Source organism: Diceros bicornis, chromosome X (assembly GCF_020826845.1).
Source record: "Diceros bicornis minor isolate mBicDic1 chromosome X, mDicBic1.mat.cur, whole genome shotgun sequence".
Classification (NCBI taxonomy): Eukaryota; Metazoa; Chordata; class Mammalia; order Perissodactyla; family Rhinocerotidae; genus Diceros; species Diceros bicornis.
In genome coordinates this window covers 21,254,735-21,268,536 of record NC_080781.1, presented here as the reverse complement: position 1 = coordinate 21,268,536, position 13,802 = coordinate 21,254,735, and the positions used below count along the sequence as shown (strand labels likewise).

The 13,802-nt window shown below is 41.4% G+C and overlaps 1 pseudogene; it reads right to left on the bottom strand.

Annotated features, from left to right (window-relative positions):
• Positions 1 to 8,762: 8,762 nt before the first annotated feature.
• LOC131400834 (aldehyde dehydrogenase, mitochondrial-like) lies at positions 8,763 to 10,597 on the bottom strand (annotated as a pseudogene).
• Between the last annotated feature and the right edge of the window lie 3,205 nt (positions 10,598 to 13,802).

The window sequence follows — 13,802 nt, the reverse complement described above, 5'->3', positions numbered from 1 at the left end:
AGCTTCTCCCTTCCCCCAGCTCCAGCCTGACTCTAGCTTGGAAACTTAGAGGGGTGTGTGTGCACTCTGGCGATGGGCAGGCATCCCCTTGCCTTGCCCTCTGAGAGTGTGCTCTCTGAGAGTAGCCCTTGCCCATCTCTGCCTCCCTGAGCCTTGTTCCTCTCCTTCACTCACTCTAAGTTACAGCCTAACACAAGTCTTTTGTTTCCTAGAATAAATGATGCTTTCTCTGTCCTGTGTACACTCTGGGCTTGAAAAACTCTCTCCCCCACCTCCTTTGCCCATTAAGTTTTCATCACACTTTGGATATCAACTCAGATACTAGTGGTTTCATCTAGGAGAACTTTCCAAGTCCTATTTGTGACCCACCTATGCTACCTCATACTTCCCCTAGCACAACACTGATCACACTGTACAGTAGAAGCTTAATGGACTATCTCTCTACTAGACTGTAAGGTCCGTGAAGGCAAAACTTCAGGGTTATGCTCAATAAATATTTGTTGAATGAATGGTCATTACATTCTCTCTGTAGACAGAACTCTATAGAAGGCCAATTGTAATCAAAAGCTTGCTTAGTAAACACAACATCAGAGTTAAGGGAAATGGGTTAGTACTTGCCCAGGACAATCCTATTTGCACTGATGCCCTAAGTTAATTGTTAATGACACTCCCCTTTCACTCTCTATAATAATGTCCGGGTTTGGATGATGAATGGGATGGAATGGGATACACCTGTTTCTCAGAGCAGTCACTGAGCCAGGGCACCCTCTCCTCAGGATCATGCTAGAGACCAGTCATTATCTCCCTCTATCACTCTGTTTTCTGTGTTGTGTAATTGAATAGCCCTCCCCACTCTCTATCCCACCCTCAATGATCCAGTATTTTGTTAGATGGCCTAATGTCTAGCCTCAATGAAAAGGCAATGCACTGTATCTTTAGGGTGTTTCTGTGTAACTCTTCTAGGAGCTATTATGTTTCTTTTATAATTTAACCCTTCAGGCCATCTTAATTTCCTAGGGAAGAGGAAGTGGCCAGAAGTGGATACTGTTACCCCCAAGTTCTACCGACAGAAACCTTGTTAGCTATGCATCCTTCATAATTCAATCACGGTGGAGTAGCAGCTACGTCTGCTCATGTACCCTTTACCTGTGGATAGGAAGGTGACAGGAGCTTTCAAATTCATCAGACATGGAAAGGACATTTGGTCTTGGTGTGAAGAACCTCATATGCCGAATAACAGCGTTCAAATGTCTGCCAAAAAAATTTAAGAACTGAGAGAAGAGGAAGAGGGAATCCCAATGGCTCCTTTAAAATTGTGCACCTGGAGCAAGAAACCAAAAAGGTTTCAACACTGCCGAAAACCACAACTTGTATCTCAATCACGGGATTCAGTTCCCAGCTTAGCTGGATTTGTTTTTGGAGTTTTTTAAACTTATATTTATTGTTCTAATGCTCCTTTGGGGGAAAAAAGTCATATTATGATGTAGAAATATTAATTTCACAGTTGGTCAAACATGGCATGTAACAGCAGTACGCAGAGGGCTTGCAGTGCCAAGGGGCTTGGCAGGACTCCAGGAGTAGTCCTGCATTCCTCCACTCCCTTTCTCCAATGCTTCCAATTCTCACTCGCCTGGCTACCGGTTTTGTAACCATCTTCTATTAACCACCTTGGCTCCAACTCAGCAGCAGCAGCCTGTTCCTTTATAAGCGATGGTATACAGCAGCTGTGGCTGTGAGGGGGGCGAGATGGACGCTGTGAAGTCAGTCCTCTTTCTACAGCTAGGCCAGACAGGGCTCTTCGAAATGACATGACACTGTGCCACCTCTTGTTAAATGCCTCCCTCAATCCTCCAACCAGGATCTTTATCCGACTTTCTAGTTTCTTCTAGGCTCTGGCCATTTAGAGTGATTGTCTACAAACAACACATTGAAAAATACAGCTCTGTTGATGTATAAAATGATTTGCAAGACTTCACTATTCTAGGACAGCCACAGACTGAAGGAAATTTCAAAATATCATCCCAGTCTCCCCAAAACCCTAAAAATCAATAAAAATAAGCAGACTAGCTTCAAAGTAATACTTCTCCCCCATATTTCCTGGTCTCACAAAGGAATTATATGTTTGCATATATTGTAATAATCGTTCCCATATAATGTTGAAATTTGGTTACAGGTAGGGAATAGGAGGCATCATATAAGCCAAATACCTCTTTGAAAAACAAAGATTTCTAGGAAATCGCTTCTCTGATACTTAACAAAAACAAAGGAAAAAACAGCAAACAAATCGATGAGTCTAAACCAAACAAAGAAACTAGTACATTCCAATGCCATAAACTTCATAAATTGATAGCAAAGGAAAGAAACAGAATTGCCAACCAAACCAACAGGGTGTGGCAAGGCTCTCCACTTAATTTTTCCCCGTCCCTCAAATACTAAATTGTGCATCATCAAAATCGGGAATTCTCACTCATATGCCCAAATTTGGAGAGAATCTAACTAAGCTGTATCACTATCTTTTCCCTTTTTTAACAGGGGCACAGTGGAAAGGCCTGCTGGAGAGAAATAAGCAAAATAGAAGGTAAAAAAGGCTAGTTGGATGAAGTAAGGCCTCCAAAGATACAGGTTGAATTGGAGAACAGATCCAAAGTCTATGGTATCCAGCCCCTCCCCTCATGTGAATGGGCCATACCTCTTATCTAGGTGGAGGAAACCTGGTTCATGGCGTTTAACAAAATATCAAAAGCCCAGGGATTCTAACTAAAACACACTCCCTTACTGAGCCCCCATCCTCCGCCATGTCCCTAGATGATAAAAAGAGATTAAGCACTAAATGTCCAATTTTCAACTGTGGCTTACAGTACAAACCACATTGATCTCAGATATATATACACACACAAAAAAAACCCTTAATTTTTCATATTCTCTTTCGTCTTAACCTAAGAGAAATCATGGGCTCATTTAGGAAACAATAACTCTGTGGTAAAGAACGTTGATTTAAATTGTAACAATTCCTTTAGGTTTATTTCATTATATTTTAATTTTGTTAATTTCAGGTGAAACTAGAATTAATTATATTTAACAAATGGCTTGAATGGTATAATCGTACTTTAAAGTATTTTATACACTCACCTTTCTTTCTATATCGGTACACAGAATAATATTTGGAATGATGGTCACTAATGTTAATATTGATTCTTTTTAGATAGTGAGATTTGAGTGATTTCTTTTCCTTTCTTGATTGCTCAAATGCTTTATAATCCGCAAGCATTAATTTTACCCAAAGAAGTGATGTTAAAAAATATATAAACCAAGTTACACATAGACCAAATTGGGTTTCAATTCAATTCTATGAATATTTTTAAGAGCACTTACTAAGTACCAAGTCTAATGTTAGGCCCTGGGAATAGATTGGCAAACAAAATAAACACAAGCCCTGCCCTCACTGTTCATGATCTGTTAAGGTTTTTACTTCATTCGGATCCATTCATCTGAAACCATTTGGACCTCAGTCTCCACAGATGACAACGTTTAATGGCAACTTCATAGAAGGCCTTCTTTGGGCTAGATTTATGAGGAGGCCATGCAGACAGTTACCTTTAAGAATAGCAACATTTTGGGGGCGGGCCCGGTGGCATAGCGGTTAGGTGCGCGTGCTCCGCTGCTGGCGGCAGCACCAACACACCGCTTGTCAGGCCATGCTGTGGCGGCGTCCCACATGAAGTGGAGGAAGATGGGCACAGATGTTAGCTCAGGGCCAGTCTTCCTCGGCAGAAAAAAAAGAGGATTGGCAGATGTTAGCTCAGGGCTGATCTTCCTCACAAAAAAAAAAAAAAAGAATAGCAACATTTTCATTTCAATATCAAAATCATTTTAATCCACTACATTTTGCACAGAGTGATTTGGGTACTTGAAGGAGGGTAGGGTTGGGGGAGAAGCTAACCATGAATTCACATCCCAGCTCCAGCACTTAATGCCAGTGAGACCTTGATGTGTCACTTAATCTGAGCCTCCATTTCTTTTTCTGTAAAAACTGGCAACATAAATGTATTGTTATAAGGACACTGTTAAGTGTTGAAGTATATAAAGTACTTAGAACAGCATCTGAAACACAATAGAAACCAAATGTTAGCTATTGTTGTTTTTAAAATTGCAATACTCCCGTCAAAAATCGTGATTTATTGAGCTAGATTCTGCCATCATTGTGGGTTCCATTGTCATCACGGTGGTCTAAAATTCACAAAACCATTTCTAAACTGTGTGAGCAGATGATGAAAACATTCAAAAGCAGGGAAAGTTCTTTCTGGGGTTAAGAAATTACCTAAAGTAAATTAGCTCTTTAACCTTTTTGATAAATGAAACTCAATGCAGCCATATTACAAATGATTAAAGGCATAAAATAAAAGGTTTGTATTCACCAAATTACAAGGTATTATTACCAAAGTACAGAGTATGTGTTTGATTAGCCTTGAGGCAAGAAGCTTGAAGTATCTTAATTGCTTGTTACTTTTCCTCCACCTTCTATTGATAAACTTGAAGATAAAAGAGGGTAAATTTGATTTACTCAGGCAAAGAGAACAGATGTTGTATGTTGTAAATTTTGCTAAAAGCCACTAAGATAAGAGATGGCATTTACATGGTTGTCTAACTATTTTCAATTTAATTTATGTGGTACAAGTAGAAAAATTAGGAAAGCTTTGCTTCTTCCTGCCCAGTACTGATTAAATCAATCTGAAGAATCCCACAAAATTAATCACCCCGAGACAGTGTTCTTTATGGCTTCTAATGTTATTGTGACAAGAAGACTACGAGTCATAGATTTCTAACAGAACCAGAGAAGAAATCAAGAAAATAAAAGGATACATAAAATAAGTGAGAAGAAAAATAATTTATAGATTAGATAACCACGACTTAGAGTTAAAAGTCACAACTATTAGCTCTCTGGAGGAGAGAATATCCTTGCCAGTTCAGCGACGAGTTGTCGACTATATACAGCTTGAAGGGGAAAAAAGGTATGAAATCAGCAAAACATAACACACAGCGAAAGAGAACTTTTAAGAGGATGTGTTGGTTTTATCGTAATGGGAGCTTTATGAGGGACTCCTCTGTTCCCAAAATTGCCATACTCAAAAATTCTCCTCAAAGGCAAGACTATCATCTACAGGTTTCACAGTTACAAGAAAAAAGAAAAGCAGTTATTCTTCCTTCAATTTAGGCCCAGACAGAAAGACCATCCTGCAATGTTAAACACCCAAACAGGAGCAGGTCAAAGGGATGCAACACAACTGAAGTTACTCAATTCACACCAGGAGTTTGATATTGCAATTTTGTTCTGTAGTCCTCTAGGAATTTTAGAAACCCAAGGTTGTAATTAACTTTGCTCTACGTCTTAGTTTAAACAGTTGAGAAAAATAAAGTGGAAGCTGAGTAAGAGGTCAGGCCAAGCTTTTATTACAAATGCAGATGTAATAATACTAATACTAATTGCCATTTGTAGAGCACTTGTAGGCTCCAGGTATGGGGCTAAACCCTTTACATACATTATTTATTTATTCTCCCATAAAATTCCTAGGAGGTAGCTATTATTTCTGTTTTACAAATGAAAAAGCATAGGATCACAACAATTAAGTAACCAGAGGTTACACATCTACAACCTCGTAATTCTATCCTCCACACTTCCATCCCTCAGGCCCTGTTCTCCTTCTGGCTAACACCTTTGGAGGCCTACCTGCCACTGAAACACTCAAAGAGGAATAAACTTATAAAAGCAACATTCTGTAAAGGGGGTTTTCTTTGCTACCTATTTTTATCCATTCTGTGTCCAGGAATCTCAGCTTGTATAGTCTCTTGGTTCCTCCCAATCTAAATGACTGTTTATAACAACTTCTAGAGGACTTAAAGCAGGGCTTTGTTGAAAACAACAACAAAGAATGGATCCCCACTGTGGAATGAAACAGTTGATAAACAATCAGTTGAGCAAGCAAAATTATATAACAAACCACAAATGGAATGTTATGGCTCCTATTTTAATTCCAAGTCCTTCCACACCATTAGCAAAGGTGGATGAGAAAATCATCTTTGATCCTGTCCATCTTTCTCTTGCCATGTCACCCAGGTTCTGTGGATCTCCTTTGGCCTGCCTCACACATTTCTGGTACCAGACCAGTTTTCACTGGGGTGAGATTTTACTTTATATGCACCTGCAGTAATAATTGCAGGTGTGCTCAATCTCTGTCTGGAGTCGCTCAAAGACCACTTGAAGTACTAAATCTTTATGGGACACCTTCATTGTGCTCTGCAAAGAATGCCTGCCACTAATTAATTAATCCCCACCACCTCACCCGAACTGGCTTCCCTCTGGGTCCTCTAACCTCCATGTCCTTGGCATTCTGCCTGGCAGCCAGCCGTGCGAGGGGTGTCTGTGGTTCCAGTTTTTTCTAGGGAAGAGTAACTTGTTGACAGAGGTCCGATGTAAAAGCCACTCCCTCAGTGGGTCAGATTTCACATGCCAGAGTACCTCCTGTGTAACACAGCTGCCCAGATTTATAGTTTTTTAAACATTTACCCCCCACGATCTTCTGGGTTTCCCTTCTTGGCCTCCCATGGGTTCCTACTTTAAATGGTCTTCAAGATGGCATAAGATTTAAATCCAACCCAAGTGTCAGAAAACCTCCTTAAACTTTGTTAATTACAAAATAGGGAAGAAGGGAAGAAGGAGCAGAAGGAAGAGAGCGAGCAGGAGGGCAAAAAGAAAGAGGTAGAAGAGGGGGGAGTTATCCTTAGAGAAATACAAACATCAGGAGTAAGTCAGAGCCAAATGTGACTCTAACAGCACTGCCACTCTGCTGTGCCTTGCCAGCCCAGGAATAGCTCCAAAGTCATCTCTGCATCAGGTCAGTGCCTCTGACATCCATCCTGCCTTGAGGGTCCCTCTACTCTCACATCAGCCTAAAGCTCCCAAGTACCCTAAGCAGACCTTCAAGTCCAACATCTGAGTCTAAAGGCATAGCAGCATGGCACTTAAAATTGCTGTCATTTGACTTGAAATCAACAATCCAAAGAGGCTTATGCACCCCTATGTTCATTGCAGCATTATTCACTATAGCCAAGATGTGGAAGCAACCCAAGTGCCCATCAACAGATGACTGGATAAAGAAGATGCGGTATATATTGTGTGTGTGTGTGTGTATATATATGTATATGTATATACACACACACACACACACACACACACACAATGGAATACTACTCAGCCATAAAAAAGACAAAATCGTCCCATTTGCAACAACATGGATGGACCTGGAGGGTATTATGTTAACTGAAATAAGCCAGACAGAGAAAGACAAACACTGTATGACCTCTCTTATATGTGGAATACAAACTAACACACGGACAGAGAGAACAGTTTGGTGGTTACCAGGGGGAAGGGAGCTGGGGGGCAGGCACAAGGGGTGAAGGGGCACATTTATATGGTGACTGACAAATAATAATGTACAACTGGAATCTCACAATGTTATAAACTATTATGACATCACTAAAAAAATACATTTTAACAAGAAAAAGAATTGCTGTCATTTGGAACCTCATGAAAAATATGAAATTGGTGGTTTTTAAATCACAATTTAATTCTAGGCCTGATCATCATTATAAAGATTAAAATTATCCAATTGATTTTACTTGAGATTTTTAACAATGAAATTAGACAGTAGAAAAAAATTTGAGATATAACTATAGGAAAAGAAAGGCAAAATTATCCCTATTTACAGCTGATACGATTGTATACCTAGATAACCTAAGAGAAGAAACTGGAAAACAAACAGAATGAAAGTGGAGTATAAAATTAACACACAAAAACCAACAGTTATCCTACACACAAAACAACAACCATAAGTCAACATAATGGAGGACAAGACCCTGTACACAAGAGCAGCAAAGAGGATAAAACGCCTGGGAATAAACTTACCAAGAAATGTACAAAACCTATATGAGAATGACTTTGAAATAATCTCAAAGGAAACAAAAGTAGACTTGAAAAATGGAAAGATATACCATGTTCTTGGAAAGGAAAACTCAGCATTATAAATACATCATTTACCCTAAATTAATCTATAAGTTTAATACAATCCTCATAAAAATATCAATAGATTTTTTTGAAGGGCAGCATTGTTGTTTTTGTGTGTGTGTGTGTGAGGAAGATCAGCCCTGTGCTAACATCTGCCAATCCTGCCTTTTTTTTTTTTTTTGCTGAGGAAGAGTGGCCCTAGGCTAACATCCGTGCCCATCTTCCTCCACTTTATACGGGACGCCACCACAGCATGGCTTGCCAAGTGGTGTGGCAGTGCGCGCCCGGGATCCGAACCTTCGAACCCCAGGGCCGCCGCAGCAGAGCATGCACATTTAACCGCTTGCACCACCGGGCCAGCCCCAGGGCAGCATTGTTTTTAATGTTTTAGTCCAGAATACAAAGCAAGTCACTAGCTCTCACTAGTTGCCTCAATGTTAATACAATTTTAAACAATGGCTTTTTCTTCCCCCATAAAGGCAAGTTACAGAAGTGTATCAGATGAACAAGATGAGACATTGGAATCTATTTTTGAAAAATCACCCTGAAAGCTAGTAGTACTCTTCACCCCACGCCCACCCTATCTATTGATTCAAATTTCTTGATCCAAGAGATTTTGTGGGAGAATTTCTCTTTTCAGACTTTTAGCACGCAGGGTCATTTTTCTTGGTTTTGTTGCTGATCTCATTGAACTTGCCATCACTGGATGAGTAAGGAAGCTGGCGTAGTTCTTTACGAGTCCTTCTGAGGAACTTGGACTGTGACGGTTTTCACTTCAGTGTATGCCTGTAGACCATACTCTCCCAGCTCCCTGCCATTCCCAGACATCTTGTAGCCACCAGATGGTGACTGGGCCCCAAACACATCATAGCAGTTGACCCACACAGCACCAGCCTGAAGGGCTCCGGACAGATACCTGGCCTTGTCCAAGTCCTTTGTGAAGACAGCTGCAGCCAGCCAGTACTTGGAATTGTTGGCTCTCCCAATGACTTCCTCTATGGTCTTGAACTTCAGGATCTACATCACTGGCCCAAAGATCTCCTCCTTTGCCATGGTCATGTCATCTTTTTTTTTGTGTGTGTGAGGAAGATCAGCCCTGAGCTAACATCCATACTAATCCTCCTCTTTTTGCTGAGGAAGACCGGCTCTGAGCTAACATCTATTGCCAATCCTCCTCCTTTTTTCCCCCCCAAAGCCCCAGTAGATAGTTGTATGTCATAGTTGCACATCCTTCTAGTTGCTGTACGTGGGATGCGGCCTCAGCATGGCCGGAGAAGCAGTGCATCGGTGCGCGCCTGGGATCCGAACCCGGGCCGCCAGTAGCGGAGCTCGCGCACCTAACCCCTATGCATGCCACAGGGCCGGCCCCACGGTCATGTCATCTTGCACATCTCCTAACACAGTGGGCTGGATGAAGTGGCCACGGTCAGCAGCCACCCCTCCACCACACAGCAGCTTCGTCCCCTCCTCTTTCCCAAATTCGATATAGCCAAGGACCTTCTTAAACTGAGTTTCATCCACCTGTAGCCCCTGCTCGGACTGGCTGTCAAAGAGGTTCTCGACTACATGAGACCCAGCCCAGTGACGCTCAGCTCCACAAACGGTATAAACATCCTCCTGCACAAAGGTCCAGGGGCCCACACAGCAGCACTGGCCCTGGGTGAAGAATAGGGCAAAGTGGGCCTGCTCCACAGCCCAGTCCATATCAGCATCTGACATGATGCTTTTGGGGCTCTTTCTCCCCAGCTCCGGGGTCACTCTCTTGAGGTTACTGCTCCTGCAGCAACCTGGATTAGGTGGCCAACCTCCTTAATCAAGTTGGCCACATGGAGGATGGTGAGTGGAGTCTGCTCAGCCACATTCATCACAACCATGTTTCCAGTCACCAAGCCTGGGCCCAGTTTCCATGCTTGCATCAAGAGCGGCAAGTTCCACGGAATGACCTGTCCACACACCCCCACAGGTTCACGGCAGGTGTAGCTGAAGAAGTCCCCATAGATGGGAATGGTTTTCCCACGGTGCTTATCAGCCCAGCCGGCATAATAAGCTATAGAGACATTTGAGTAGTGTAGGTATCCAATCCATCAGGCAGGAGTTGACGTAGTGCTTGCCGTTATCCAGAGTCTCCAAGGCTACCAGGTAGGTCCAGTCCCGCTCAATCAGAGCAGCCAGGAGGTTCAGCGGCCAGCCCCTGTCGGATGCATCCATGCGGCGCCAGGGGGAGCCCAGCTGGAAGGCCACCTGGGCACCCTTCACTGCCCTGTCTTCTTCTTTCTTGTCCCCTTTAGCTACCTGACAGATGACTTCCCCAGTGGATGGATTGATGCTGGGGAATATTTTCTTGCTGACAGCATCATGCCACGCACTGTTTATGAAGATCTGGTTGTAGAAGACCTCGGGCTGCTCACTGCGAGCCGGCATGGCCTGGGTGGCGGCGGCCAACAGGAGCCGGCGGCCCAGGTGGGGCCCGAGGCCTGTGGTGGCGAGCGCAGCGGCACACAACTCGCTGCAGCAGGCACGGACGTGTGAGGCGGCCATGGGCGGCGTGTCAATAGATCGTTTTCTTTTTTTTAAATTTTTTGTTTATTGCAGTAACATTGGTTTATAACATTGTATAAATTTCAGGTGAACATCATTATACTTCTATTTCTGCATAGATTACATCATGTTCACCACCCAAATACTAATTGCAACCCATCACCACACACCTGTGCCGCATTATCCTTTTGGACCTCCTCCCTCCCCCCTTCCCCTCTGGTAACCACCAATCCAATCTCTGTCTCTATGTGTTTGTTTATTGTTATTATCTACTACTTAATGAAGGAAATCACACGGTATTTGACCTTCTCCCTCTGACTTATTTCACTTTGTGTAATACCCTCGATGTCCATCCATGTTGTCACAATAGATCTTTTATGAAGTAAACAAGCTGATTCTAAAGTCTACATGGAAAAATGAAGCAAGAATAACCAAGAAAACTCTAAAAGAGAAGAATGAAGAGGTACTGGCACTACAAGATATCTTGGCAGCTATCAAAAAACTGTTGGATCTACATTTCACATAGTACACCAATAAACTCTAAGTGTATCAAATGTTTAATAAGCTTTAAAACCATTCAAGTGCTAGAAGAACATGTAAGAGAATTGCTTTATAACCTTGGCATGGTAAAGGCCTTTCCAACTATGACTTAAAGTCCTAAAGCCTAAAAGAAAAGATAAAAGTCAATGAAATAAAAATTTTTTCATGGAAAGAAAGTGTGTAAAGTCGAAAGACAAATAATATTAGGGAATTTATTTGAATCATGCCACTAAGTGCTAATCTCCATTTTATGTTAAAAAAAAAAAAACTTCTAGAAATTGGAATTGAGAAGATTAATATCCCAATAGGAAAATGGACAAAAGACATGTCTAGTTACAGATGAAAATGCATGACCCTTAAACATGTGATAATAAGCTCAATCTCACTCATAAGATCCAAAAATTTGACAACAGACACAGTCTGTTGGCAAGGCTGTGAAGGTAATTTATACATGGCTGATTAGAGTGCAAAATGGTAAAACTCCTATGAAAAATGATTTGGCACTATCTATCAAAATTACAAATAAATTTGCCCTCTAGCCGAGCAGACCCACTTCCAAGAATTCATTTACAGGTATACCTGCACATAGAAGAAATAACATGTGTACAAGATTATTTTCTTGGAGCATTGTTTGTAATACCAAAAGATTGAAAACAATCCAAGTGTCCAACAAGAGGATGCTGATTCAATAAAGTATAGTACATTCACACGATAAATGACTATGCAATCAGGAAGCTCTCTGTGTACTTATTCAGAAATATTCCCACCATATACTATTAATGTATAGTATAGTATAGTAATGTATAGAACAGCGCATATAGCACACTACCTTCTGTGTAAGAAAGAGGAGAAAATAAAATATATTTGTAGCAGCATAAATACTGGAAGAACAAATAAGAAACCAAAATAAGTGGTCATTCACAGGGGCAAGGGTGGGGGTTAGGGAAGACAAGGACAGGGGTGGGAACACAGATCCTGAATGTATACCATTTTATATTGTCCTGAATTTTGAAGCATGGGAATATACAGAAATTTAAAGGCAAAATTCAATAAACAATATTTACTAACTTTTTTAATGTTGTGCAAGATTTCTTTGGCTTTGTTCTGTTTCATCTTTAATTTGCTTACAAAAGACAATTTTAACACTTCCTTTTTACTTAATTCCCCCAAAATGTCTTAACCTTCCATAAGAAACCACATTTCGGGGGCTCTCTTAGCATAGTGAAATTTCCAGCCCTTTTGCCTTTTCTATAAGCTGGCCCCAAACCATTTACCCAGCTTCAATTCCTCAAATATACCCTTCATTCCAGCCAGTATACCAGCTATTTATACATGTGAAAGAGTCTCATAGCAGTGGAAAAGAAAAAGGGTTAGAAGTTATGAAGATGAGACAGAGCCAAGTCCAGATAGGGAAGGAATGTCTAAAAGGAGAGCCTGTATTAGGACAGAGCAGGTGCAGGTTCTTAGATATTTGTGACATGGGCCCACAGACCCTTCAACAACATTAACCACCAGGACGTATTAAGCCAACATATTCTGTATTGGACTTGATCTCCGTTCTTCCACTTAGGAAAGATCTTAAAGCTAAGAGCCTGTAGATAGTCTTTATGAACCCCATTACTTCAGTTTGTGGCATATTGCATTATTGGTCCTCAATTCCACTCCTTCCTGTATCTACACACCTTGGCCAAGTTACTTAACAGTCCCTCCCACTAGAGGCACAGTGAATTTCCCCATGTCATTAATGTTGGCCTTGGCCATAAGACTTGGTTTAGCCAATGGAATGTGGATGGAAGTGACTGTGACTGTTAAGCATTTTGGCTCACCTCTCTTGTACTTCTGCCATATACATAAGAACATGCCCCAGCTAACCCACTGGTCCAAGAAAGACGAGACACATGTGGAAAACTGCAGTCTGAGTCAAGCCCAGACAAGCCAAGCCTTGAGTAGCAGCTCCTTAGCTAATATACAGACGTATGAGCAATAGTAAATTGTTGTTTTAAGTCATTGAGTTTTGAGGTAATTTGTTGTACAGCGTCATTGTGTAAAAACCCTATGAATAGCAGCAGAGCATTGTCTGATAGAGCGCCAGAAGCTGAGAGGATGGCGCCAAAAGACCGGGCAGGGTTCCACTCTGCAGTACACATGGTCGCTAGAGTTGGAATTGACTCGACTGCACTAACAACAACAAAAATCATTGTGGCAAAAGCTAACTGATACGTCTGATTAATCTGGTTCTAGAAACATATAAAAATATGGTTTCATCACATTTGTACACTCATTCCATATAAAAAACAACTTTACTCACCTATTGGCTGATACTTTGAGTTCTTTTTTAAAAGAATAGAGTGTTTTATTTCACAATTAAAAATAAATGTCTCAAAATATATGTTACAAACAAAATGTTATTTGGAGGTAACTGTTATGGGCTTAATTGTGTACACCCAAAATTCAAAAGTCGAAGCCCTAACCCCCAGTACCCCAGTACCTCTGAATGTAACTGTATTTGGACATAGGACCTTTAAAGAGGTAATTGAGGTTAAATGAGGTCATTAGGGTGGGCCCTAATCCAATATGACTGGCATCCTTATAAGAAGAGGAGATTAGGACACAGACACAAACAGAGGAAAGACCATGTGAAGACACAGGGACAAGACTGCCATCT